This window comes from Sinohyriopsis cumingii, chromosome 14 (genome assembly GCF_028554795.1).
Source record: "Sinohyriopsis cumingii isolate HCF-2022 chromosome 14, ASM2855479v2, whole genome shotgun sequence".
NCBI classification, from domain to species: Eukaryota; Metazoa; Mollusca; class Bivalvia; order Unionida; family Unionidae; genus Sinohyriopsis; species Sinohyriopsis cumingii.
The window spans coordinates 102,770,683-102,785,268 of NC_142974.1; the positions used below are offsets into that span (position 1 = coordinate 102,770,683).

At 36.2% G+C, this 14,586-nt stretch overlaps 1 protein-coding gene across 3 annotated transcripts in view; it reads left to right on the forward strand.

The window, feature by feature from the left end:
- LOC149784516 (uncharacterized) overlaps positions 1-14,586 on the forward strand; it is a 51,916-nt gene that overhangs the window by 1,789 nt on the left and 35,541 nt on the right. The gene's annotated exons all lie outside the window — the stretch shown is intronic.

Here is a 14,586-nt window from a genome sequence, read left to right on the forward strand (position 1 = left end):
GGTAAACTTAGCAACTGAACTGGATGATAATTAAACATGACTGAACTTTGATCAATCAATTTTTTAAAATCAAATAATAAAATCTGAGACATTTTGTTAAAATTGTTACCAGGTGACTTTATATCATTGATTTTAGTATTGTTAATGTGGCGAACATCACAAAAGTGACAGATAATTTTGTACCGCTGCTTCCTCAAGACTGTATCTCTGGAGACCAATATGCTTCTTTTAATTTCACCGCCATCCAGTCAAATGCATTGTCTAGGGTGTGCTGACAAACATGTCACACTTCCTGCTTCTTGTAGCTATGCAAGCGCGTGACACTAAGCTGGCTTTATTTAGATCAGAGTATAGAAAATGTCTACATTTGTTGTGAGCCTCATTTTAAACTCTGAAATCCCCGAGTCGATCTCCGAGTACTGGAGACATTACAAACATAACGAATACTACTTTCTTCCTTTGTTCTGTTGCCACCTTATCTGCTTAAACAAAACTTAAAATCATAAAGGACCTCGATAGCCATTCCTAAACAAATGAATTGCTTTTGTCCACCCCACTTACTCTTCCGAGGAGCAATGGTATGTTAAAGGGGAGTGACTCACGTTTATGGAAGATGGCTCAATACCTATAAAATGACGTATTCATGCCAGCCAAGTATCTGTGTCAACCCTACCAGAAGTGTATATGAATACCAGGTTGGCCAGGAGGTATAGACTCCTCTTCGAAACCAACGCCATGTTCTCGTTACACATCTGGAGGCTTTCCCTGCCAACAGAATCAGTAGTCTTTCTCCATGATTTTGCCAGATGAATAGAGTCTTGTACATCTGAAGCCTTCACAGTTCATTGCTGATCAAGAACGTCTCCCTAGCGTCCTTTACGTTTGATCATTTTTCTAGAGTCCATGTGTCCTCACGTTCCAGGTAACCAACCTAACTTCTGGTATTTTTCTGTACTGTCTTGTTATGCTTGGTGCAAGGTTCTGGATCCACTTGTTAAGCATTTAATCTAAGCCCGATGCACCCAATGAGGCAGGCAGATGGTTTCGGGACAGAACTCTATTGACTGTGGACTACACAGCTTGTGGCAGGCGGTATCTGCAAAATGAAATTACAACAGCTATCTCACCGTCGAAAGCAGCCCCTGACGCCTCGTGTTACACAATGCAACTTATAACCGATAAATGCTTTTTCCTATGTTGTGTCGACACGATATGGAGAAGCTTCAGTGTTGTCTCCATGGCGCCAGAGGAGAAGATGCTTTCAATAGGGTAGCCTTTTCCTTTCAACTTTTTAAAATACTTTAGCAAAAATACATATAGAAAAGAATTATGTTCAGCCTAGCTCTGGCCGTATAGTTCCAATAATATTTTTAGATATATTTGAAGATGTTTCTTTCAACCCTTGGTGCAGTTTTACGACTTCCTGTTCTTTGCGTCCAGTAAATCTGCAGGCAAAGGAGGGAGCATTATAGAAGCTTGTGTGTTTTTATACAGCTCTTCTTGGTTTTATATCTCCGAATTGCAAATGAAATAATATGTTTAAGATAACGTCTAGCATGGAGTTCATTCTGCAGATTTATATATATTTTAAAATTGATAGATTTTTTTTTTATTTATCTTTCTTTGTTAGATAAACAAGAAATGTCTATGAAGTTTTTCTTAATTATGTTTAGGTTATTTCTTAATTATCTAAAGTTGTAAATGGACTGTATAGACGGCTCCGGTGGCCCAGTGGTTAGAGCGTCCGCCTCGGATACGGAAGATCGCGGGTTCAAACCCGGCCGAATCATACCAAAGACTTACAAAAATAGTACTAACATCTGCCTCGCTTAGTGTTCAGCATTAAGAGGTTAATGTTAGGAATGGTCGATTTGGTGTCAGGATAATGTGACTGGATGGGACATCATGCTACATGTCTGCGGCATGCTGCCCTAGTGCGGACATCACTATAAACCGTCACGCTGCAGACATCATAGCAATATGGCTGGATAATTGTTAAAGCTACGCTAAAAATCTAAATCACACACACACACACACACACATCCACAGAGTGGACTTTATCAGTCAAATATTTGGACTTACAAATCATGTCTGAATACATCGGTGTCCGGCTTTGTTCGCTTCACAATTAAAATTCAATTATTCTTAAATATTTTGCTTTTTTTACAAATCTGATCATTTTATGGCATGTCAGTCAGACTATTATATACATGATGTGAACTTTACAAACAAACAAGTTCCTAGCAAGGATGCGCGCGCAGGAACCTACATAAACGTTTGTCTGTATTTGGTTTCCATTCATTATTCATACGGACATATACATTGTATCAGATATGTGTTTAAAACGCGCTATAATCGCTTGTGCTAATTGAAATTAAATTATGATGTTAGAAGAGAACGTTAACGGAATGGTCCCACCAATTGCCCAATGAGCACGCGTTAGCTGCTCTAGAAATACCCGGCTTTTGAATAGTGGCTTCTGTGAATACAAATAATTCGTATGTAGTCACATTTAACAATGTTTACTTGTAATCTTGCTGAATGAATTTTTCTTGGTGACGAAAACGAATAAATTAGAAAATGTCAAAACAAATGCTGTATAATGGATAATTAGTGGAACAATAAAATAACTTAACTGCACCTTCGTGATAATTATGCCTACTTTTCCACGCCTAATTTGTGCGTTATAATCCGTCATTTATTAGGAACTCACATAGTTCTCTCTATATAGCACACGAGAGGGATTCACGATTTTAACAGGGTGCAAGGGCAGTGGTTTTTCAATGGTCATGTTATGATATGTGTATATATTAAACTACATTATTGGGGCCAACAACGAGAACAACAACAAGTACATTAGCTGTTCATAACTACCGTCAATGGGCGCTATTAAATGATATGGCCAGGACGTTTGTCCATGACAACCAATTGGAACTACCTCGGCTATTTCTACGAGACAAACGGATATATGTCGGAGCAGTAATAAACTTACAATTCATACATTTTTAGCCAGAGCGTTTTACGCTAAATACGAAACACTGTCTTTTGGGATCACCTCGGTTATTTATGCTACTGGAGCTGCTGTAGGATTTTCTGGGAAGCTACGAATGATAAACACAGTTCGATCATTCGCAACTTCTCCGTAAATTCTTGCTTCGTAACTAGCCGAAGTGGTCTTAATCGTAGCTATAAAAATACGTTCAATGTATGTCCTGCAGGACTGGCATCGAAGTTATCAATCTGCAAGTACAACAGATAGACCAATTGAAGCACTCTTGGATATTCCCGCCAAAGTTCAGAAAAACGCATCAGAAAATACAACAGCTTGACCAGATAACGTCATGTGCATATCACACATCGTCATAGCTTTCATTATGGGCAAATAATTATATAATGGTGTTACAATTACTTTGATAGCATTTGACTACCTTACTATGGTGTATATTTTTCATATCCGGTCCATGCAGACGGAAATATAATATGATCATTCCGCCATGTTGATTTTGTCTAAATAGGAATCCTTACAAAATATATTCCAGCAAGATTTACTTCTATTGGGTACACTTCTGGCAGAGGAAGAATAACGTAGGTATTTAAAAACATATTTCTTTCGAAATTGTTGCTTTGTTGATATGAACGGAATATTTCTCATTTACTGAATTCGGAATATAGTGATAAATTTGATTCCGGGTTCACACCCTAGCCACGTCATACCAAAGACTTACAAAAATGTTACTAACAGCTGCCTCGCTTGGCGCTCAGTATTAAGGGGTTAGTGTTAGGACTGGTCGGCCAGGTGTCATGATAATGTGACTGGGTGGGACTTGGTGCTACATGTCTGCGGCATGATGTCCTAGTGCTAATCATCACTATAAACTGCCACGCTACAGACATCTTAGCGATACGAATGGAACGGTGTTAATACTGCGTTACAAATCCAAATCACACACATACAATTTGTCTCATTCAAAATTATTTCAAAGCCATCAAAGGTTACCCCGTTACAATCTCTTGAAAAGCTTTTCTGTACCCATTTAATAAAATCACGGTGTACAGTATATCAGTAAACGTTATGACGTCGCAAATGACAACGATTTTTGCATGCATCTAATTAGAGCAATGATTACAAACAGACCTAATGTACATACTGGGTCTACCCAGTTGTCCAGATACATGCATGAGGTATCCGCCATTACTTAGCGATTTCCCCGATTAACGCTGTTTCACTCCATGAAAGTGTTTCCGAAATTGAGTATACTAGAAACAAAAACCGCAAGATGTTTCGTGTATGCATCAATAGCACGTTAATGATGGCCATTATATATTAGTTGATAAAAAGTTCTTGCAAGCTCGCTTTGAAGAAAATGTGTTGTTTCAGCTAATTACAAATAATGTTTAATTTAACCTCGCTTGTAAGCCAAAGAACAAAACAAAAACAAAATTAAAAGACGATCGCGTAAATGAAACGAGTTAGAGAAGATAACATTGAGAATATAGATTCAAATTGTTGGGATTGATAAATGGAATGTTACAAAAACCATGACACCAGAGCTATGAAAGATGAAAATAATTTCCGAGCACGTTTAACGACTTATATGTACAGTGGCCTACATCAAGGAAAGGATTATATGTATTACCAAGACGTTGCATATATATAGTGAAGTATTATGCATGGGATATGAGATTAATTTGTTAAGAGCAAGGAATGGTTGGCAAAATTAGGAATTCCAGTCTGTTATAGATATGACAGTCTCCCTCCCATCCGATTTCGCAACATGATAAGTGGTATCAAACGATTTATTTTAGGAGTATTACTTTACTCAGATTCCACTAGCGCTATATACATTTTTTGTTTTGTTTGTTAATTTTTTCCATTTTTAAATGTCTATTGCTTATGTTTTGCATTTGATATAGCTAAATCAACACTATTTGTCATACGACAATCATTATAATGTCCCCTTGAGCGATGCCCGGATGCATGGAGTGACGTCATTCTTACTTTATGATATCGGTTATAGTCACAAGAACGTAGAGAAAGGAAAACGCACAAGGAATTAACCGTACTCGCAGTATTGGGTTGTACCTGCCACAAATTAATTAATCGCCAACTGAGACGTAGTCATACCTATTTCGGATGACGTAAAGAAAACGAACTAAGACACTAAAGGACTTGTTCTCGTAATTTTTTACAAAGCACATAGTAATGGATTTGACCCATAATTTATCAGAAAATTACTCTAAAGTCTTTTCAGTTAACTTTGAATCCAAACAGCATCTTCTTTTGACAATGACGAACTTTCTAAGCGCCGTAGAAACTTGTGATTCCGACTACATTGACGATGTAAAACTTTCTAAGCGTGATAAATCACGTGATTCAGGATATATTGACAATGCGAACATCCGTAGAATATGGCCGTGATAGGGCAACATGTTTTGGGGTTTCGCCCAAACAGAGACAACGATTTCTGACATCGTTTTTCTTTGTTCCTGCGCGTGCTTACCCAAACAACTCAAACAAAAACTATTCCGGATCAACGTTCAGTATGTTCTCTCATCTTTGTTCTTGTCTGCTTCCATTTCAGAGGTAATGAGAGATCTCACCCCGAGGATGAGGCTCTTATCGGTTCTCTAATAACATTCTTTGCTTTTAATACAAAACAAACACGATAACATTATTCCTGTGTAAAAAAAAAATGAACAACATATTTCTCATGTCTCGTCCATAGAAACCCTTTGTGAATGATTTTTGTCTTTGGGTAACATTTGGAGCACAAAGATTGTTCACGTGGTAAGTCGATATCATCTCACCATTTAGAAACAGAAAAATGAATAAATCTACATAAGCAAAAATAGTGTGCACGTTGCAAAAGAAAGTAAAATGTTTTATTCCCAGCATGCACAGATATAGCGTAATACATTATGTTTCTAGCACACACGTGTATGTTGCCTGGTTTGCTTGACAGACAACTGTACCTTGATATATGATCAAATCATGATTGCAGTTAGAACATATGCATTTATGACAGATGTATATTTTTAATGACACATCATTTATGACAGATGTATATTTTTAATGACACATCATTTATGACATGTATATTTTTAATGACACATCAGTACAGTCGTGGCCAAAAATGCCCAGTAAAGTTAGGTAGTCTCAAAAATATATACACATCAATGATGCAGAGAAAATGGCCAAATTCTTGCCTCAGTTGCTGACATTTACGACACCTTTTATGGCATACTGGAGCATGCATCAGCCTATTCTACCTCACCGAACCCAATTAAAAAATATAATAGTGGGCTTGGGGTGGATGAAGGATTTAAAGGAGAACTTAAAGTAAGATTAGTTCCACTGGAAAATTATTGATGATTGTTTCAAGACAGCATATACGTGTGACCACGCGTTTTCAAAATATATACGAGAAAGATCTTATTCCAGTATTCGACTTTAATTTTAAGTGGGCGTTACTGTTTGACTAAGCATGCTGTGATGTGATGTGATGTGATTTGGATTTTTAACGTAGCTTTAACAATTTTTCAGTCATATCGCTACGATGTCTGCAGTGTGGCAGTTTATAGCGATGTCTAGCACTGGGACATCATGCCGCAGACATGTAGCATGATGTCCCACCCAGTCACATTATCCTGACACCGGGCCGACCAGTCCTAGCACTAACCTCTTAATGCTGAGCGCCAAGCGAGGCAGCTGTTAGTACCGTTTTTGTAAGTCTTTGGTATGACTCGGCCGGGGATCGAACCCACGACCTCCCGCATCCGAGGCGGACGCTCTAACCACTAGGCCACCGGAGCGGTTGACTAAGCATGATAAATCTATAATAATTTTATTTGGCGAACATAGCTAGCAAAATGTCACTAATGTGAATTACAAATAAATTAATGACATTCGGGCTTCATGAATGGTAAATGTTAACGAGACAGCCGAAGTTCATGGAAATGGGAGCGCTAAAACAAAATATTTGTTTTATCATTCATTCTTTTGGGAAATAAACTTTAGATTGCCTCCTTATTTTGGATGATTTTATTAGATATAATTAGAATGAGAATAGGACTAAATGTAGATATGTTTCTTGTTCCTGTGTGTGGTAATTCTGATTGTGTCAGGTAATTTTGTTCGCGGTATTTTGCCACAAGTTTCACTGTCTTTTTGTTGCCAATGAAATAATAATTTAACTTTAATACAAATGTTCAAATTTAAAGTGAAATGTGGAAATAAAATCTTAACTTGTATAACCTACTTTAACCAATGAGATTTACAGCAATTTAAATGTATGTGTCGATAACAAGTTTAAATATTGTAAAGTTTTTAAAAAGTATTATCTAGTATATAACCTGGTGTCAAATAGACCTTATATGTTCTTTAAAGAGCTCTCCTGCATACAGGTGTATCAATTTAACTTTGTTTTCAATTTCTCTGTTTGATTCGAAATGACCAAACAAGTTTGAAATTAGGATCATGTTTAATCTAAAGACGGCCACGCTTCGATGTACGTAGGGGTTTCCCGGTCTAAAAATAAAATTTGACTCCGCTAAAATGATAACGTCACCGATCAAAATGGTAACCTACTGCGTGAAAGTGGACGATGATGCTTTCACGTTAATTCATGTGATAATAAAAGACGATGTACTGGTGTAACATATGGGATGAAATAGTTTTAATACATAGTAGTGTGCTCTCCACTAAGAATAGCAATTTTAATATACAGCTTTAGAGCTGTGGATAAAGCAAGTTATTTGTTTTGTAATGAGATTATGGAGGTTATCTCAAAGTGCTACGGATTGAAAGTGTACGTAGTATGCTCTCTCTCTCTCTCTCTCTCTCTCTCTCTCGTAACATAACATAGTAAAAAGGATGAACTCTATATATACACCAACACACTCATTCAATATTCACACACTGAAGCTTTTGACGAATTTGATCATGAATGTGTAAGACGGTTGGATCCACAAACATAGATGGACAAAGTCAATAATAATAATAATAATGTGGACTTAGTACAGCGTCTAATCTTTAGACGCTTTAAGTACTTTGCAATAACATATAACACATAAAAACATATTCAAAGACAAGATTACAAAAATAAACACCGTCAAATTACAAATCAAAAACATGCTGACAGCAATTTAGAAAGTAAACTTTATTATCTATTTAAGTGTGTTCTTTTAGTCGAAATAGGTGAGTTGTAAGAACACTTTTTAACGATATCACAGTCTTGTTGTGTTTAAGATCTATGGGCAATTTGTTGCACGTATGATGGGCTTGGTACGCCAAACGAACGTTGTCCGCATAAGTTCGTTTTAACAGTGGGAACAATGAGACTGCAAATTTCTAGATGGAATGTACACATGGGTGAGGTCAGATGGGTATAGTGGACTGGTGCCAGTTAACGAAATGTAGCACGGTGAACCGATTTTGAATTTTATTCTGGATTGAATGGGTAGCCATTGAAGGTTACATGGTATGGGCTAGGTGTACTAGTTCTTCGCACTCTAATAATGACCCTAGCAACCGTGTTTATTTAACTTTCTGTAGTTTCTGTAGTAGATATTGAGACGAACCAGATAGGAATAAATTAGAGTAATTCAGTTTTGAAAGTACTAAGGAACGCACAATTCTTATAGTGGCATCAACCTAAAGAAAGAAAATGGAGCTGATGAACATCAGATCCCCTCCAGATATGTAACCTTGCATATGTTCCTTACATGGTGGATCAATGAGTGACACCTTGGTTTCGAACTTACTGTAAATCTAATTGTTGTATTACTGATACCTATTTTTTTAGACAAAGGATACGAATGAGAAAGCCTTTACGAGGTAATCGAGATGGCTACAGTTTTATCATCATTCATCTGCAGCTTGTTACGTATCATCCATATACCGCTTTGGTGGCCTAGTGGTTAAAGCATCCACCCCGGATGCGGGAGGTTGTGGGTTCGAACCCCAGCCGAGTCATACCAAAGACTTCTAAAAATGGTACTAACATCTGCCTCGCTAGGGGCTCATCATTAAGAGGATAGTGTTAGGACTGGTCGACTTGGTGTCAGGATAATGTGACTGGGTGGGACATCATGCTACATGTCTGCGGCATGATGCTCTAGTGCTAGACATCACTTTAAACTGCCACACTGCAGACATCGTAGCCATATGACTGGAAAATTGTTACATTTTGATTAAAAGTCTAAATCACACACACACACACACACACACACACACACACACACACACACACATCATTCCGTGACTTCACATCGGAAATACATCACTACGCCTTCGACGGTAGGCTCAGCTTGAATTGAGCAGCTAGATTTGTACATTTGAATGTCGTCTGCATACAACTGGTGAGAAACCGAATGTCGATCCATGACACTTAAGAGCGGCTGAGTGTATAGAGTGAGGAGAAAGGGGCCGAACACACAGCTTTGTGGAAAACCAAAAACATAAATCAACTGGGTTAAATGTTAACTACCATCATGATATGACCATTAAACATCCTTCAGAGTCTAAGAGTAAACAAAACAAAATCAGCTGGACAGAAATACACTAAGATCACACCATGTACAGTATAACCGCCGGCATAATGGCATGCTACTGAAAGTATCAACGGGTAAATACATATGATTTATAAGAACCAACTATCGCTCAATAAGATCTCATTGAAATAACAGTGTGTGTGTGTGTGTGTGTGTGTGTGTGTGTGTGTGATTTGGATTTTTAATGTAGCTTTAACAATTATCCAGTCATATCGCTACGATGTTTGTAGTGTGACATCATGTCCAGACATGTAGCATGATGTCCCACCCAGTCACATTATCCTGACACCAGGCCGACCAGTCCTAGCAGTAACCTCTTAATGATGAGCGCCTAGCGAGGCAGCTATTAGTACTATTTTTGTAAATCTTTGGTATGACTCGATCGGGGATCGAATCCACGACCTCCCGCATCCAAGGCGGATGCTCTAACCACTAGGCCACCTGAACGGTGAAATAACAGTATATATATATATATATATATATATATATATATATATATATATATATATATATATATATATATATATATATATATATATATATATATATATATATATATATATATACATATATATATATATATATATATATATATACACAGAAACCAAGAGGTTCAACATGGCTTAGAGATTTTTCTCATTATTTTGAATTCAACTCTGGGACTGCCAATTTAATTTTTCAGATGTGGTGGTAGTTGGGAAACGTTTTAGCACAAAAATACAACAATTTAAACTGTCAGATAAAGTTCTGGTCTGAAAATAAATCCATGGTCCCCTCTCAGCCAAAATAACTAGTTTGTCCCTTTGTAGACAGTATTTTGTTCTCCATACATACAACGATTGTAGAAAATGTAAAATATATTTCTCTATTTCTAGTTTCTTTTTCATTGCTATTATAAATTTTAAAAATATTAAAACAAGATTTTACCTGTCTGATATCTAAGGTGTTTGGCTGCTATAGAGGCATGCGAGCCAACATTAACTCAGACATGTCACATTGGAACATTTCTTGACACTTTGACAAGACTAAATAAAGTGGTTTTGAAGATGTGAACATTATTTTTCTCACCTGGCTGTCATGGGGACCAATACACACGCAATGCACAGAAAAGAAATGTTGTAAAGTATCTGAATTGTGGTCTAACAGCAACAGTTCTTGAATTGAACAATATAATGGCAAAGGAAACGGTTGTTTGTTTATGTAGATAGCGTGCACTGCAGTCATGCACGTGATTAAAGGTCAAAAGTACCTTCACTCTCCACGTTAACCTCCAGTCACTTCAAATCTTGTCTATGTAGAAATACTGTGATACTTACGTGATACACAGTCACATGACAGTTTGTTTATGCAGAGTAGTGAATGTGTCACTGCCAAGAACAGTCACATGACATCTTGTTTATGCAGAGTAGTGAATGTGTTACTTCCATGATACACATTCAGTTGATGTCTTGTCTATGCGGAGTAGTGAATGTGTTACTTCCATAATACACAGTCAGTTGATGTCTTGTCTATGCAGAGTAGTGAATGTGTTACTTCAATGATACACAGTCACTTGATGTCTTGTCTATGCAGAGTAGTGAATGTGTTACTTCCATAATACTCAGTCAGTTGATGTCTTGTCTATGCAGAGTAGTGAATGTGTTGCTTCCATGATACACAGTCACATGACATCTTGTTTATGCAGAGTAGTGAATGTGTTACTTCCATGATACGCAGTCACTTGATGTATTGTATATGCAGAGTAGTGAATGTGTTACTTCCATTATACACAGTTACTTGCAACCGGATTTTAAGGACTCGTAATCTTTATATGTCTTCATACAATTAAATTAAGTTTCTCCAAACAATTTACCTCAATCCGCTGCCAATCAGCAACTGTAGAGACTACCGGAAAGATGACTGGATATCAGAGATTTCTCTTACGATTATCATGACTCATATTATACTTTCACATTCTTGTATTTAAGGGAAAATAAATATCATAAAAATTCTATATGAGTGCCCCCAACCCCACAAATTAAAGTCTGTAATGAATTTGGATACAGTGTTGCTTTGTATGAATGAGTAATCTACGCTTTCACCTTTTCAACCTTATTCGACTGACAAGGATGCCTCTCTACACGGAACCCTCGTATTACAACCTCCCTAATTAAACGACTGCCATATTAAATCGTACCAGGCCACCTCTCTATCTCTCTCTCTCTGTATGTTTATATATATATATATATATATATATATATATATATATATATATATATATATATATATATATATATATATATATATATATATATGTGTGTGTGTGTGTGTATATATATATATATATATATATATATATATATATATATATATATATATATGTGTGTGTGTGTGTGTATATATATATATATATATATATATATATATATATATATATATATATATATATATATATATATATATATATATACTACATTATAGCAAACATATACTAAAATAAGGAAATATCCGATCTTTTTACCACACCTTTGGTTACAGTGCTAGTGCATTACAGTGAATGATCTGAGTTGTGGCTATCATCAGTTAGGGATTCCAGGATTGTCATTTTTCACAAAGGTCTTGAGTATAAAGGTCTCGCACAACATTGTATAGTCAATACGTACTTGCCCATTATATAAAGAGCTATTATACCTGGATATAGTCATCTGAATGGTCACCATTAATGTTAACTCTTAACTCTTACAACACCACCCCACCACCTTCATAATAGCCCCCACCCCACTCATAGAAGTCAGTTTTCACCTTCATCACAGTCCTTCTATAGGGCAACATTTTAATCCCAAAAAGGATGTCTTTAGACAATGGAAATCAGCAAAATTGGACTTAATGTACATAACTTAACTGTGTTGTAAGATGCAAGCATTCTTCAAAGCAGGTTTCACCGTGTCCGGTTTTATTTTTTAGATGCATGTATTCTTCCAGGCATGTTTCACCGTGTCCGGTTTTAGTTTGCCTAAACTGTGCTTGACGAAATTTTCCTACTGCTGTCCTTACTTCGTAAAATAATCAGTGTTCATCCATGCATGGACATCCTTCTTACAAATTCATATGTACTCATGTTCTGCAACATTGCCACTTACTCATTAATTTTATAATACGAACGTCAGTTGCACGAGTCACGATCTTATGCAAATGAAATTTTTTTAAACCACGCATTAATTAGTAATTATCTCCACCTTGTAAAATACAATATATACGTTGCTTTTAACAAATAACACCATGCATAAGCTGGCATGTTTTCCAAATGTATCACTTTGTTAATTATCATACAAATGAATGTCGGGTTCTTATTTTCTCAAAACAGCAGCAGCATACGAGTCGCTGACAAATCGTCCAAAAAATAAATTTAACTTGGACTGAGAAGACATGTTACATTAGGCTGTAAATAAATATATGCATTTGGCAAGACCTGTGTCAATTTTGTGGCTTTGTGGGTATAACGCAATTTTCAGCACATGATAGGCTATATATGGCGGCCAGTATATCTAATAGAGGAAGAACCAGGGAAAATCTCAAGAAGAACCATGACGCACTGGAAGCTACTGGCAAGCTTTCGCATATACCATCACTGGTTAACCGGAGACTCGGACCCACGCAGACCGAGGCTTGCATCAGTAAGACGCTTATTCCTGTTTCGAGGCAGAGAAAGTGCCCTACTTTTAGCTCTGTGCTGATCATAGGTACATTTTTTAGACTGTGTTGCATGCCCAGTCAGCGCCCAGTCACATCACATCGCATCACATCACAACATGCCCAGTCTGGATAGGCTGGTATAATTACAAGTTCCAGTCCTTACAGTCCTTTACATATTATCACACATGTACACCCATATGAGACATTAATATGGTGATTCGCCGGTGAGTCAGTTTGCCACTTCAACCAATCATGTCTCCTTTATCACATGGATCTCAACGTACATTTGCATCAAAATGGCTGACATACTGTCAAAATTAATTATACTTTGTGCTTTGACGCGGAAGAATGACAACACAGCTTCCAGTACCAACAGAATCAATCCTATATTTCACACTAAATCTCAGATGCCATGCAAAAGATATTTATTTCACCTTAGTAAGATGGTTAACAAAAGACTGTTGTTTTTATAAAATACATTTGCTGTTGCAAGTGTTGCAGGGGTTTATGGACTATTTATTCATTTGATACAAAATGGCGTGGACCATCCAGTGTTTATCAAATACGTCATATAATAGTTTGGTTGTTGTGAAGATGTAATTAACTTTCCATCCATCAGCTTCAAATATAATCACAGGTTGGAAGTGGCGTTGTATTGGAGGGGATAAAAGAATTCAGGCCAATGGATGACTTCATAATTTCTGAGTTTCATTTTAAATTACTCTAAAAGTACTATTATGAAAACTTTAAAACTGAAATATTGATAAGGACAGGGTGATGTTTGTTCCCTTCCGGAAACAGGAATTACTCTGTCATGCTTACAGTTTTCGAGGCGATAAACATGAAATATTGTTAGGCTTTGTATAATTCTGTTCATGATTTCCCGTAGCAGTACAAATGGAAAGGTACGGTATATATATATATATATATATATATATATATATATATATATATATATATATATATATATATATATATATATATATGAATAAAAGAAATACGGATAAACTACAATGCAAAATTCTGTAAAACCATCTCAAGTGCTTCCGTAATGTAACGAATTTCTTTTTCAAGCCATAAAGCAAAATAATACAATATCACAATTGACACAAGAAGAGCAAAACATCACAACATAATTACTTTACAGAATCTTCATTAATTTAAAAATAATAAAACGTTATTGCTTGAAAGAATTGTTATTGCTAAATAAAACACCAAAAACGTAATTACTTTACAGAATCTTCATTAATTTAAAAATAATAAAACGTTATTGCTTGAAAGAATTGTTATTACTAAATAAAACACCAAAAAAGTAATTACTTTATAGAATCTTCATTACTTAACACATTTTAATTAATTAGC